Genomic DNA, 12,979 nt, shown 5'->3' on the forward strand with positions numbered 1-12,979 from the left:
GTCACTAATACAGTTATGCTGCTATGTGATCAACATACATAATTATTTTCTTGTGCTTGATTATTCAGGACAAGTATACTTTAAAAGTTTTACTTGAAGGATGAGTAATAAGCTTCTGTAGTTACAAGACCTGACTTCTCCACTATTTGAGGGTTGTAAAAAGAAAAGGAGATGTCACTACGCCTATGTACTTTACTTATGATGGTACAGAAAATATCTGGAGTAGTTAAGGCCCAGCTGCCTTAACTGGAGGTACTCACTTTACATTGTGGTTAGCTAACATTGTATGAAACCCTTTTTAATAAAAAAATCAGATTCTAACTGTAGACATTTTACTGTTTAATGCTTACAAGCTTAATTACTTACTGAGATGGATCTGGTCTACCTATAGGCACATGTGCCAGAGGAAAGGCAGGCCCCAGTGCTGCAGGAGTGTCCAACTCAAGTGAATGGATGGACCATTAAAACACTTCAATTTCTGATTTTTGTTCCTCACTGTAATTTTTTTCTCCCCAGCATGCCCTACTTACCCTTTCCTGGCAGCTGCCTGTTCAGCATCCAGCACATACACAATATGGTCCTTGCCAGATGCTGATCGGTGACCAGGGTTTGTCAGGACTCATCTCCAAGCCATTTGCTCCTAATCAGATAGAATAATCTCATACTGTCTATTAACTGCCCCCAGACAAAAAATAAATAAAATAAATTCAGAGCAACCCTCCAGGGCTTTGCACTGTGCTGATGTATCCTTTCTGAAGCCTTAGGCTGCATCTCTATGACTGTGACATAAAGCTGGGATCCGTTGTGTGCTGCCATTGTCAGGCACTTCAAGGTATAAAGGGACGAAGGAAGAAAGATGTTGAAATGCAGCTGGAGCATGTGTTGCTTAATGTGGCTTTCTGCCAGGGCTGCCTGCTGCAGCTGTGACCCCTCATGCCAGACAGTGGGTCGGTACAATTCTGTACAAATACAAAAGAAAGAACTTTGTTTCTTTCTTGAAAGGGTTGTTGTGTAAGAAAAAGCACAGTGATAAGAAATCCTCATGCCAGTAATAGCGTATTTGATTCAGAGAAATTATATTTCACAATCTAACACCTATCCTAATGGAGAGGTCTGTCAGCACCTCCACCAGAAATTCATACTAGAAATGACACTCAGGTTCTACTAAGTGAAAAGCAGATGCAGCCTTCCTGGGAGCAGGTTTGGACAGACAGGCAGGACTCAAGAGCATGGCTAAGCAGCAGTGGGAACCCAAAAACCACACACACTGCTGTTGCAGGGGTTTAACAAGGAACACTAAACTCTCCTTGCTGTCCAGTTTGTGTTTTCCTGGTGTGCTGGAACCATGTTTGAGTTTCCCTGGGCTGCACTGCCCTTCCCAACAACCCCAGTTACTCTGCAGGCTGGGTGGCATGGCAGGCATTCTACACCTTCACCTGGGGGCACACCCTGGGCTGCGGTGCCTTATGACAGAATCACAGGATATTCTGACTTGGAAGGGAACCCAAAAGGATTATCAAAGTCCAGCTCCTGGCCCTGCACAGGACACCTCTGAGAATCACACCATGTGCCACGTGGGTGATCATCAGTTTCCTACATTTCCATAACTTCAGATGTCTATTTTGAAAAATGTAAAATTCCTTCAGGTGTACTGGAAAAGAGGGTCTCAAAAAAAAATTTTTCTGGCAGCTGTTCATGAGCTCTCACCTCCCTCCCACAGGCACTCATTTCAGGTGTGTCTGCTCTCCAGCACGTTAACTACAGCTGCTTCAAAACCACCTGGACGTGGAATAATCCCACATCAGAAAACAGCAGCTCTTCTACTTTTGTATAATTGGTGTATTTATTCCTTCATCTGTCTGGGAGACCTTGGTAATCTGTCTGCCCAAGTCTGATTCCTATTTAGTAGCAGCACAGTCAGCCACAAGCACAATTAAACAAAACAATAGCGTATGCCTTCTGAAGGGAAGCCAGCTGGCCAAAATACAAACCAATTATTTTGAACTTCTGCTCAATATGAGGGGGTTGGGTGTTTTTTCCCACTCAAGTTTTCTGTTTAGTCTTCACTTTTGAAAGAAGCTCATGGAACAATTCTAAAGAACTAAAAGCGAGAAATTTCAGGAAAAGACTCCTTTTACTGTCAAATAGTTTTTGTTAAGCACATCAATGAGTGAAGAAACAGGCTTTTCTTCTTAAACAGGGGTGAAGTATGTGACTGGGTTGTGTCCAAATCCTGCTTTGCTAAACTGTGAAAATTAATCCAGTGATCTCTCCTTTCCTAGAAATACTTGATTGTATGTAATTAGATCAGAAAACCCCCAGTATAATCATGCTCATCTGCCTTATGTAATCAAACTAGGATGATGCCAATTCAGTTTAGATTTTTTCTTTTAATTCAGTGTTCATTTGTCATTCAAATGTGCTGTTCAGTCCAGCACAAAAAAACATTTCTGTTCAAGGGAGTGGCCCAGAAGGGTGTGTGGGGTGTGCACAGGCTAATAGAACTCATGTGAAACACTGAGGTATCTTTCATTCTGAAACTGAAATGTATTCAGGGACAATCTAGATCCAGGAGAAGCTGAGAGCAAACACAGCATGCAATCTAAATCCAGTCTGTTTGGAATGCTATGCCTGGAGAGAACTACAGGTGATGATGAGGTCAGGCCTGAAGTACTATTCAGGTCAGGCTGCAGTCTAGAGGTTAGAGGAAGAAAAGACAAAAAATTATTTTAAATGTCTGGCTGTTAGTTGAACTGTTTGTTTCTAACAACAAAACCCAGAAGGGATTTTATTACACAACCAGCTTGTTAACTGAGACCCATTCTATGTACCTGATCATTTATCTCCCAGAATTGTCCCAGTCTTGCTGACCCACCTGCCCACATCTCTTCTGCATGCTCCATTCTTGCTTTCTAGCTGCCTGTTATACAAAGAATATATGCTTTGCTTTGGATCACAGGATCTATAACAACCTTCCTTGCAGATCTTCTTGTGGTCTGCTCCACAATTTAATGTTTGGTTGACGCAGTCTTACTGCCTGGTGTATGATTATACTTGACACAGGATGAACCATCCATTCCTGACAAAACCTCAGCCCTTTTCCTTTCCTAATATAGTTGATTTACTGATGAATTACAAAGTCACCTTTCTGCTGGCTCTCTATGTTTGAGAGCACAGCTTCTTCAGTACCACTTTTAGCATACAGTTGTAGCACATGCAGGTAAAAACCAGTGCAAGTAGCTGGACAAGTAGTTTGGAGCATTTACTAGAGGCATTAGTATCGGGTATAGCCTGACCTGAAACCCTCAATGCTAATTTGAGTAGTTTCCCTCCACTAGTTTGTTGCCCTCACAAACAGGGCTAAGTTATCAACCTTGGGTGTATATTCCAAAGCCTGCTGTGAAAGTAGATTTGCTGTGAAGAGTTTCCTTGAGATTAAGTATTCCCCCAAATGAGGTATAGATGCATGTACTTCCTGAAATAAACTGATTTATCTTGCTAAGTCATCCTTCTGAGAAACCACATTGTTTACTTAATCTTTTTTTTTTGCCTATATGCCCTCTCTTGATTCAGGTGGATCCTGATCACAAGTCACCTCAGCACCTCAGGAACTGGCATGCAATAACTTGTTGCCAAGTGAGAGAAGTGTTTTACAGTGCCCAGTTGCCTGCCTGTGAGTTAGTACCTGTTTAAACACAAACATGAAACAACAGCATGTAAGCAAGGAGCATATCATGACACTGAAACAGAAACAGAAACATTTGTCTGTAGAGCAAGAGAATAGTAACCTCATCACAGCACTCAGCAGAGAACTGGTGTAGAACTGGGTGTCCCTGGGAGGAGTTTTGTGACCCACAGAGATGCAGCACAGTTCCACTGCAACAGAAATAATGGTTTACCTGCTTGTTCTGAGCTGGATTCCAAGGCCCTGGAACATGATAGTCACAGAAATCAAGGGAAAATGTCATGTTTTTCCCCTGGGTCAAAGAAAAAGCTCTAACACGTGTTTTACATTCCCACATTTGCAGTAAGAAACACTGAGGGAGGGGAACTTTGGCATCCTGCAGTTCAGGTGCCAGACACTGGTTAGGATGACCTGCACTGTCTTCAGTTTTTTTTTTCATGTTCTCCTCTGATTTTCTCCTCCATGTCATTTCTGCTTCTCAGATTTTGTTAATATTTCCGCAGTATATTTTATATGTATATACATACATACACACTCTAGAGATATAAAAAGTAGTTTCATACAAAAAGCTCACAAACTATTCTGCAATTACTCTTATGTGTCCTGATTTTTGGTAGTTATATGTGAAAATGTTTGTAGGATTGGATCAATAAAGAAACATATAGCAAGAGGGTTTGCTCCTTTTAAAAAGTGTTTTAATATCCATATATTTCACACTCTGCTTTTCTTCTTTCATTGTAGAATTTTAATTTCTCATAACTTCCACCTGAAAGCCAGCTGGTGGCAGTTTCTAATCTGTGGTATGCATTAGCCTAAGAAGGACTCTGATGGGGCCACCTGCACTAGGGACATTTGAATAAGTAACAGGTAGTTCTTGTCCAAATCCATGACTTGGGTTTTTTACCAGAATTGTTTTTAAAATAAATATGAAAAAGCAAAGTTAAGGGAAATCCCCCACCCCAGCTGCCTTTCCAGTTGAAATCTCTTTCTAAGTACCAGTGGGCAGTACAGATCAGGATAACATCCAGTCTTTATCAGGAAGGCAATATTCGAAGAAAGGAAGTATTAAGCCAAATGGTACATGAATTTTTGAAGGCTGTGTGTGCCACTAAACTCGTTTTTCTGCTACCTGTCCTGATTCCATTAGCTGGTCTGACAGCCATCACTGCAGTTTCGGAGCCTTGGGACTCAGAGCCCCCGCCCCGCTGGCCTCGGCAGGAGCTTTGTTAGGGGAGTTCCGCTGGTGGTTGCGCCACCTGGTGCAGAAAAGTTTTTTTTTCCATCTACAGCACCCAAAAAAGGGTCTTGGAATTAATGCATAAAAGTTGCACAAACCCATTGATGCCACTGGAAAAGTAGGACACAAACTAAGCTCTGACTGCACGTGATGAAGCCATGCAAAATACTATTCTGTGCTTTGTTTGGTTCCATTGAAGCATTAATACCTTGGTTATCTCTTGTCTCCACAAAAAGCAAGTGCAAGGACTTTTTGGAATGCCTTCATTCAGCTGGTTTTACAATATCTATCTAGTATCTTAGTTTAAATCACCTTTGTAGTTTAAAAATAATTTGGCAATTTCTTCTGCATTTGTTTGTGTATTGGGAGAGATATGCAGGCACTGGGCTTTGACTTCTGATCTACCTTATTTATCTTAACCACATGTTGTTCACCTATGAGCCAAGGCCAAAGGGTAGGACACCTAGAGAGAAACATACCATGTAGTGCTACTCACAAGGGAAAATCCCAAATCCACTGTTGTGGGACTGAAAGGTATTACTGCCTCATGCCTTTGCTGTCAGAGGACAGGCTACAGTTTGCTCACATAAGCAAAACAAGCCTCACACAAACATACCCTGCAATGCACTGCAGTGAGACATCTGAGAGCACAGATCTGGTTTTCATGCCAAAATACAGTTTCAAAAAGACTCTCAACTTTTCAAAATATTTTTTCTCAATTTTCAAAATATTTCAAAAACACTTACTTTCCCCCATATCTTTTGAAGAGAGTCTGTTGGAATACAGACTACCCTTTTTGGCAGGTAATTGCCAATCCTGATCTTCAACTCATTCAATGCAGAGGATATCACAATATCTAATTTCCTCTTTCTTATTGGATGGTGTATATGTAGAGCTGCAGGGAATCTTTGACTTGGGCCTGTCTTACCATCTCTCTGATCCTTAATCAGCCACATAATCTGCTCTGCTCAAGAAATACAGCAGTTGTGGGGCTTACTTAGCTGCACAGCCGCACTGAAATGGTTGTGTTTAATGGCAAGATGATGAAGACTCAGCATGCATCCCTTTGTAAAGGGGTTGGTGGCCTGCTACTTCAGAGACATCTGTTCCCAGCCATTTCTTCCATCCTCTTGCTGCCCATTCTGTTATTTGTGCACCTGTGGCATAAAGTGGATAAAGTGACCTAGCACACCTGATAAATAATGCAATTTTTTTTTCTGCAGATAAGTGCCCTGAGGCAGTCCCAAGCAGCTACACAGCATCTGGCCCAGGACATCACTGGAATGGCAGCAGACAGGTAGGCAGGGAATAGGTGGGATCTGCTTCAGCTATATTATCAGCATTACTAGGAGGAGGAAGATTACATTATGCTTGGCTGATTTCAGGGCACACCACTGCCAGAGGTGTTCCATTCTCCTCCTTGTCTCCTCACTTAAGGCTGCAAACTGATGGGGAGAACTGATGGAAGAAGCGTGGTATTGGATTGCCTCAGCCTCCTTGTACTGTTTGGTGATGCAGCTGAGCCCATCAAATACCTCACCGAAAGAATGCCCCAAGCTCATCTAATGCCCCGTTGAAACAATGGCCTTGCCAGGAGCTGTGCATTCCTAGCCAAGTATTTCTTTGAACTGGATTTGGCTCCTTTGACCACAGATTTATCTGATTCAACAGCAGGATATTTACTTGTATTTGCTGCTAGTATGTCAGCTTGCTTTATCAAGAACACATAAGACATCATAAAGAAAGCAGCAGGGACACACAGCTGGAAGCAGAGAAATGGAGATGGAAATGGGAAATAACTCCCTCTGAAGGCAGGGAGCCTCAGTGGTCTTTTGCTTATCATCTAACCATACCTTGAATGTTATCTCCTGTATCAGTCACCTGGGTTGATAAACCAGTTAGAACTGTGACCATATTCCCAGAAGTTTCCCTCAGGTGTTACTGAGGGAGAAGCAAAGAGCACATGTTATATCACTGATAATTACTTTAGCTCCCCAAAGCCAGCTTTTCCTGTGTTGCAAAGGAGCCGAAACATTTGCAAGGTGAGTTGTGTTGACACTACCAAAGAAGGCACTTCTGATGGTAATTTGCCGGCCGTTGTGTTTTATAACTCATTTGCTCTGTACTTCAAACTGAAAGTGTTCTTTTCTGTGAAAGCTGATGTAAAAATACAAGACGTCCCTTCTGCTGTTGTTGGGACTTTGTGGCAAAAGTTACTGCCTTAGCAACACAATTTATGTTAGAGAGATTGTTGGAAATGATACAACTTTAACATTTTTAATGTAACTTCAGTCAGTTCGCCTTTGCCCAGGGGGAGGGGAGTTGGAGTTTCTCTTCAAGAGACGCTGTTCACCGGGCGGGTCTGATGAGTTTAACATCTACAGACTGGGAGTAGCCAGAAGATACACGGGAGACAAGTGAACATTAACGAACATGGCCCGCCCCGGTGCGGAGATAGGAGACACCTGGTCAGGGAAAAGATGGCTAAGAAGAATGAGGACCAAATTAGAATCGAAGGCAAAGGGATTAATAAGTAACAGGAAACAGAGTACTAAAACTTGTGTAATTTAAGACCAATGAACATGAATTTCTTTGGGATTAGTCTGTATAAATATGTGAAATGTGTGGTGAAAAACCATTTGTGATGGAATGATTTTCACTGCACAACCCAAGTATGTGGGATGAAATAATTTCTATTGCACATCCTGGCTGAAATGACATCCTGGCCAGAATAAAGTACTGCCTTGATTCTCTAACAGTGCAGAGATGTTGGAGAGTTTCTGCTTTTCCTGCAGTCTCGGTGACAGGATCACTACACACATCTCAGTTCTCACTTTGGCATGTTAAACTGATACCCTAAGGATTGTATCCAAGGGAGACCACGGCATGGGCACACATTCCTCTTTGCTGACACAGACAGGAAAAGGACAATCGGCTCTGGAAAAACAGAAGCCTGAAGTAGCCTGGGAGCAGTACTGTGTACACACCACTGGCAACTTTTGCACACAGACTGAGTCCTTTTGGTTCATGCAGCCATAAAATTATTTTATGCAACACTAAAATGATGACTGGGCTAAAACTAAGAAAACTGTATGGTTTTATCTATGTTTTATATATGCATATCAGCTCTCCATTTTTACTAGATTCTGGTTCCAGTTTCCAATGCAAACAATCCCTCTTTAGATCCTAGTGTCTCTGGCTTCTACTACAATCCAATCCTGCCAAACCACTTTTGCAGCAAAGTAAGTTTTTCTTCATCTTAGTCTTTCCTAGCACCCCAATTTTAAATCTCATTAGACAATAAGGACATCACGTCATAAAATAATTTCCTCAGACATCTTTGCATAACTTGACTTATGTTAATTTTTAAAAGGAAGCTCCGAAGATGAGGGGACTTGCTTGCTGTACTTTTACACTCAATGAAAATGCCAAGAATACTTAACTTGAAGGCATTTAGATCCTGGCTTGCTTAGGGGCAAGTAACGGATTAGAAAATTAATCAGCCTTTATAAGTGATCTGTGATCCCAGTAATCTGTGATTTGTGTAACACCCAGTGAATTACTATAGGCTATCAAAGAAGCAGAAATAGATGATGTAGCACAGATTGGTTCAGCTAACTAAAGCACACTGAAAAACAGGATCAACACCCAATTTTCATTCCAAAGATCCTCCCTTTATACGGGGGACAAGGGGAATAGAGAACTGCCAGTCCACAGGAGGCTGCAGAGCCTGGAAGCAAACTACTGAGGCTCAGAGCAGAGCCAGTCTCCCAGACTTCAAGACCACTTAAAGGCTCATAAATATGTTGAGTGCTTAAGAACCTCTTTGAAGGCTTCCGTCTGAGAAGCTGGTAGCTGTACATGCAAAAGAGTGTTTTCTCACCATTTCGTTTGTGTGCAACACTTCCTCCTTCAAAACCTGTCTTCTGAGTCTGGACGTTACATCCGGACTATGGAACGAGGCGCATCTCGCCCCGCTTCCCTCGATCCTGTTTCTAGCCATGTGGTGTCACCCTTCCCCCTTCTCCCGGCACGGAAACTGCCTGCCCGCGCAGGAAGGCTCTACAGCCAGTCGTAGCTATTCTGTCTAGCAGAGGGCCATATAATCTTCCCAATTCAAACAGATCAAGGGCAGAAGCAAAAGCCCAAGCTGGGTCCAGAGGAGACACATGCCTTTAAGCAGGAACATGATGTTCCACTGATGCTGCCATCTCATATAATGTGTGCTAGGAGCGTGTCTTCAACTACATCTGCTAATTTCTCAAAGTTTCTGAATTTACATTTCTGTCTTCAGCATCCAAAATGAGGTTTGAATGACATCCAAATACTGGATGGTATGGTTCTGTAAACTTGCATCTGTTTCTGTAAAACTAACTTGGTGCAGGTGCTCAGCAACCCCAGCTCAGTGCCAACCTCCCATGTGTCCATTCACACTGCTGTCAGCTGGAACCCTTTGAGACTGTAGGTTCAGGGGTATAGAATGAAGGTTTACATGTCTATCTCAATAGAGAAAAAGTTATTAATGAACAGGAAAATGCTTTGTGGAAAAGTTTTGCTTAGGCTTTGTTTGAGAAAAAAAAATCTACAGCATCTCTGGGGAATGATACCAGCTGAAAAACATTGGCACATTGTTAATCCTGATCAGAAGGACCACCTTAAGAGTTAGAAAAGCAAGACTGTGTGTTTTCAGAAATGTATCATAATTTCCTGGAGGGCGTATGATCACCACTGTCAGTTTCTTCTCTCAACTGGATTAACAAATAGGAAACGAATTTCTGACTAACCACCACAAGAAATGCACTTAACAAGTAAACCACTTTGGATGCCAGACCTTAATATTGCTTTGGACTCTCTGGAGAGAAGCATGTATTTCATAACAGTTGATGCTGCATAATAGGAGCTGGAGAGATTTTTTCCATTCAGCTCAAAGACAGAAGCTTGATTAAGAAGATCTTAATCCAAGTTTTAATACACAACTTGGGGGTATTGTAAAACAAGACCCATTCAGTCACTCTAGTTAGAAAATAAAGTGCACAAACAGTTTCTTCTCCCCAGAGAGTAAGGAGGATTAAAAACATTGTGGGCAGAGTAAGGAAACAGAACAAGGACTTAGTTTCTTGGTTGAGTAGGATACCAAATTAGTTGGAGACAAAAAAAAATGTCAAACTTGGCAATTATGCAGCTTCCTTTCTGGAAGTGCTGAGCGAATGCCATTCTCTATCAAGTTCTCTTGAAAGGGAAGAAGTTCACACTGGCAACTCTGGCCCTGTTATTGAGCTGCCTAATTGTGGAGTTAAGCATCTAAACTTAGACCTTATATTTAAAAACCTGCTTAGATGTGTATGTGCTGTTTACTCACTTGTTTCTTAATCCATTGTCTCACTTTTTTTTCCTTTAATCACAACCACCTCTATTCTATGATCTCAGTATCTATGATTATTCCATGTACTTCAGAACACAGCTCCTTTAAATGAGTTTGCTTCTCAGTCTTTGCTTAGTAAGAAAGTAAAACACAACACGTTTTTGTGCCAAGGTAATTAAAAATTACATTCTTATGCTCTGCTTCAACCAGAGATCTCCTCCCTGCACTTCCTGGATGAGACACAGCCATCTATGGTTCTAAAAATAATCCTGCTCTTTTCTACAGACACACTTCTTAGCCTGCATGTCTGTGTTACCCACACAACCGTGCTGGACTTCTTGGAACTCCTTGAATATAACCACATGCCTTCAAATGAATGGCTTGTATTCATGTTCCAGTGAAGCCACAGATCAGAAAACATCTTTGCAATGCCAATCCTCCAAGCAGCCTTTGGATTGTTCCCCCTTCTTGCTTCTAAATATGTAATTTACTTTAATTACATTATGTTTAATCTGCCTATGTCTGTTCCTGCCTATCCATTATAAAGGCAGCACATTGTGCCCATTTGATACTGAGCAAGTGCAGCTGGGAAGGCACGTGCAACTCCTGAGCTGACTAATTACCTCTTAATTCAGGTTAACCTGACTCCTCCTGTATTTTAGGCAAATAAGCTTTTCTGGATTGGAAGGCAGACAAGGGCCCCTGTGTAAAAAAATCAGAACAGTGGGGGAGGTCAATGTATTTATGTCAGCAATGATACAATTTCTGTCTCAATTCCAGAGTTCCATAAACTGTATCATAACTATACAGAAAGGACAGACTGGAACAGTAAAGGCAGCTTAATTATTATGCACCTATTAAAGGGAAATGACAAAGATTAAAACTGGAAAATATTAGAAACTGTGTGGCAACTAAAACAATGAAAAGGGATCACATTTCTCCCTTCTTTAGTCCCTGTACTGTAGATTGTAACTATAACCCTTTGGGCTGGATTCTCTGCTGCTGACTGGGCACTACACAAGGCACTACACTGCAGCTACACAAGGCAGTGGAGTATGTTCCACTCCCCAGGGCCACAGAATCACAGAGCAGAATCATTAGGTCCATTAGACCTTTTAGGTCGTTTTACACACAGAAGGAAGACAGGAGAACGATCCACGTCAGCTGGATGTAAGCAGAAACAGCAGCTTCAGTGAGACAAGCCCTACAGGGAGAGGTGAGATGTTTTCATTGGACCAGCTGATACAGCTGAAAAAAAAGCAGAGCAGCCTTCAGGAACACAAACCCTCCTTCAGCAAGCCCAGCATCACTGGAGCAGGGGAGAAACAACAATAGCTCCCTTCTCTCAAGGAAGGTTAATCACTGCTGTAGAATAAGCTTGGCAAAGATCTTATACTGTCTGAATCCACTTTTTTTTTTTTTTTTTTTTTTTGCATGGCACTGATATTTTCAATTTTATATTATTAGGAACAACTTTATACTAAATTTGTCAACTACTACAGCACAGTAAGAATGCAAACAATTTAGCTCTTGCATTCTCTGCTATACCTGCTTGGAGATGAACCCACACCTCTCCTTAGCACAGGCCTATTTGGTGAGATGTCTCTATGTCTTACAGTAGGATTTCTCATCACCCAAGATTATATCAGCTCCTGCTGATAGTTTTTTCCTTTGTATTCTTAACTCTCTGCAGCTGTCATCCCAATCATCTTTGCAACAAGTGAGCTGTCAAACGGAAGGCTGACACTGCGATCAGAGGGAGAGCACCTGCAGGAAGAAACTGAATTTGTACGAAGCACAAAAGCCGATGCTTCTTTTCAGCTGCTTGATTGTAACAACAGAAAAACAAAGAGTTGCATCTTCAAAATTAGAAGAGTGAAATTCTTTTGCAAAACATATTTCCACTATATATACACAATAGCCTTTCATTTATTAAAATAATTTTCCTTTTTGTTTTCTTGTTAAACAGGGAATTTGCGTTTTGAAAGCCTAAAATAAAATGTGAAGAGGAAAAAAACCCATAACACAAACACTTGCAAGTCTTTTAATCCAAACTCTGTTTCTTTCATAATCTAGGTAAGACATAACTATTTAACTGGAAGCAAAACTGACATCTTGTAAGAAAAATCTTAGTATGAAAGGTGATAGGAGGGAGTAAGTCCTGCTCTCTGAATTACCTTAACCTGCAAGCCTGTTGTTAAAAGCAGGAACATAGAAAGCAGACATTAAAAAGCTCTCACCAATCAGCAAGCCCTCTTCCTTTCCCAAGTACATTGGTGAATTTCAGGCCAGATGTTCTTAGTCACTGCTAAACACATGAACAGTGCCAGCGTCCAGTACTGCTCAAGGGCAGGCCTCTCCTCAGCAGCCAGCTTTACCGATACATACAGCCAGCTATCAAATCCAGCATTTTTGACAGATTTTGCAAATCTGACAAACTAGACATGGGTTAGACATTAGCTCAACTCCAAAATGTTAAAAACCACTCTTTGGAAACTCTTATATAATAAGACATTATAAAAATGAGATTTTACCTTAATATTTATCGAGCATTGACTACTACTATTATTTTTTTTAAAGTTTAATAAAAAACTATCTTTTTTAGGGTAGCCTAAACAAAGTTTTAATGTTGCTTTAGCTCCAGGCCATTGCTGGGCATTCATTTCATGAAATGAGACAGAGAGAGGATACAGTC

The 12,979-nt window shown here is 41.3% G+C and overlaps 1 long non-coding RNA gene across 1 annotated transcript in view; it reads left to right on the forward strand.

The window, feature by feature from the left end:
• LOC115947713 overlaps nucleotides 1-12,151 on the forward strand; it is a 13,405-nt gene extending 1,254 nt beyond the window's left edge. The window contains exons 2-3 of the long non-coding RNA XR_004081567.1: nucleotides 6,146-6,219; nucleotides 11,978-12,151. This is a non-coding gene — a long non-coding RNA (uncharacterized LOC115947713). The remainder of the gene's footprint in view (nucleotides 1-6,145; nucleotides 6,220-11,977) is intronic.
• The last annotated feature ends 828 nt before the right edge of the window (nucleotides 12,152-12,979 follow it).

This window comes from Geospiza fortis, unplaced genomic scaffold (genome assembly GCF_000277835.1).
Source record: "Geospiza fortis unplaced genomic scaffold, GeoFor_1.0 scaffold166, whole genome shotgun sequence".
NCBI classification, from domain to species: Eukaryota; Metazoa; Chordata; class Aves; order Passeriformes; family Thraupidae; genus Geospiza; species Geospiza fortis.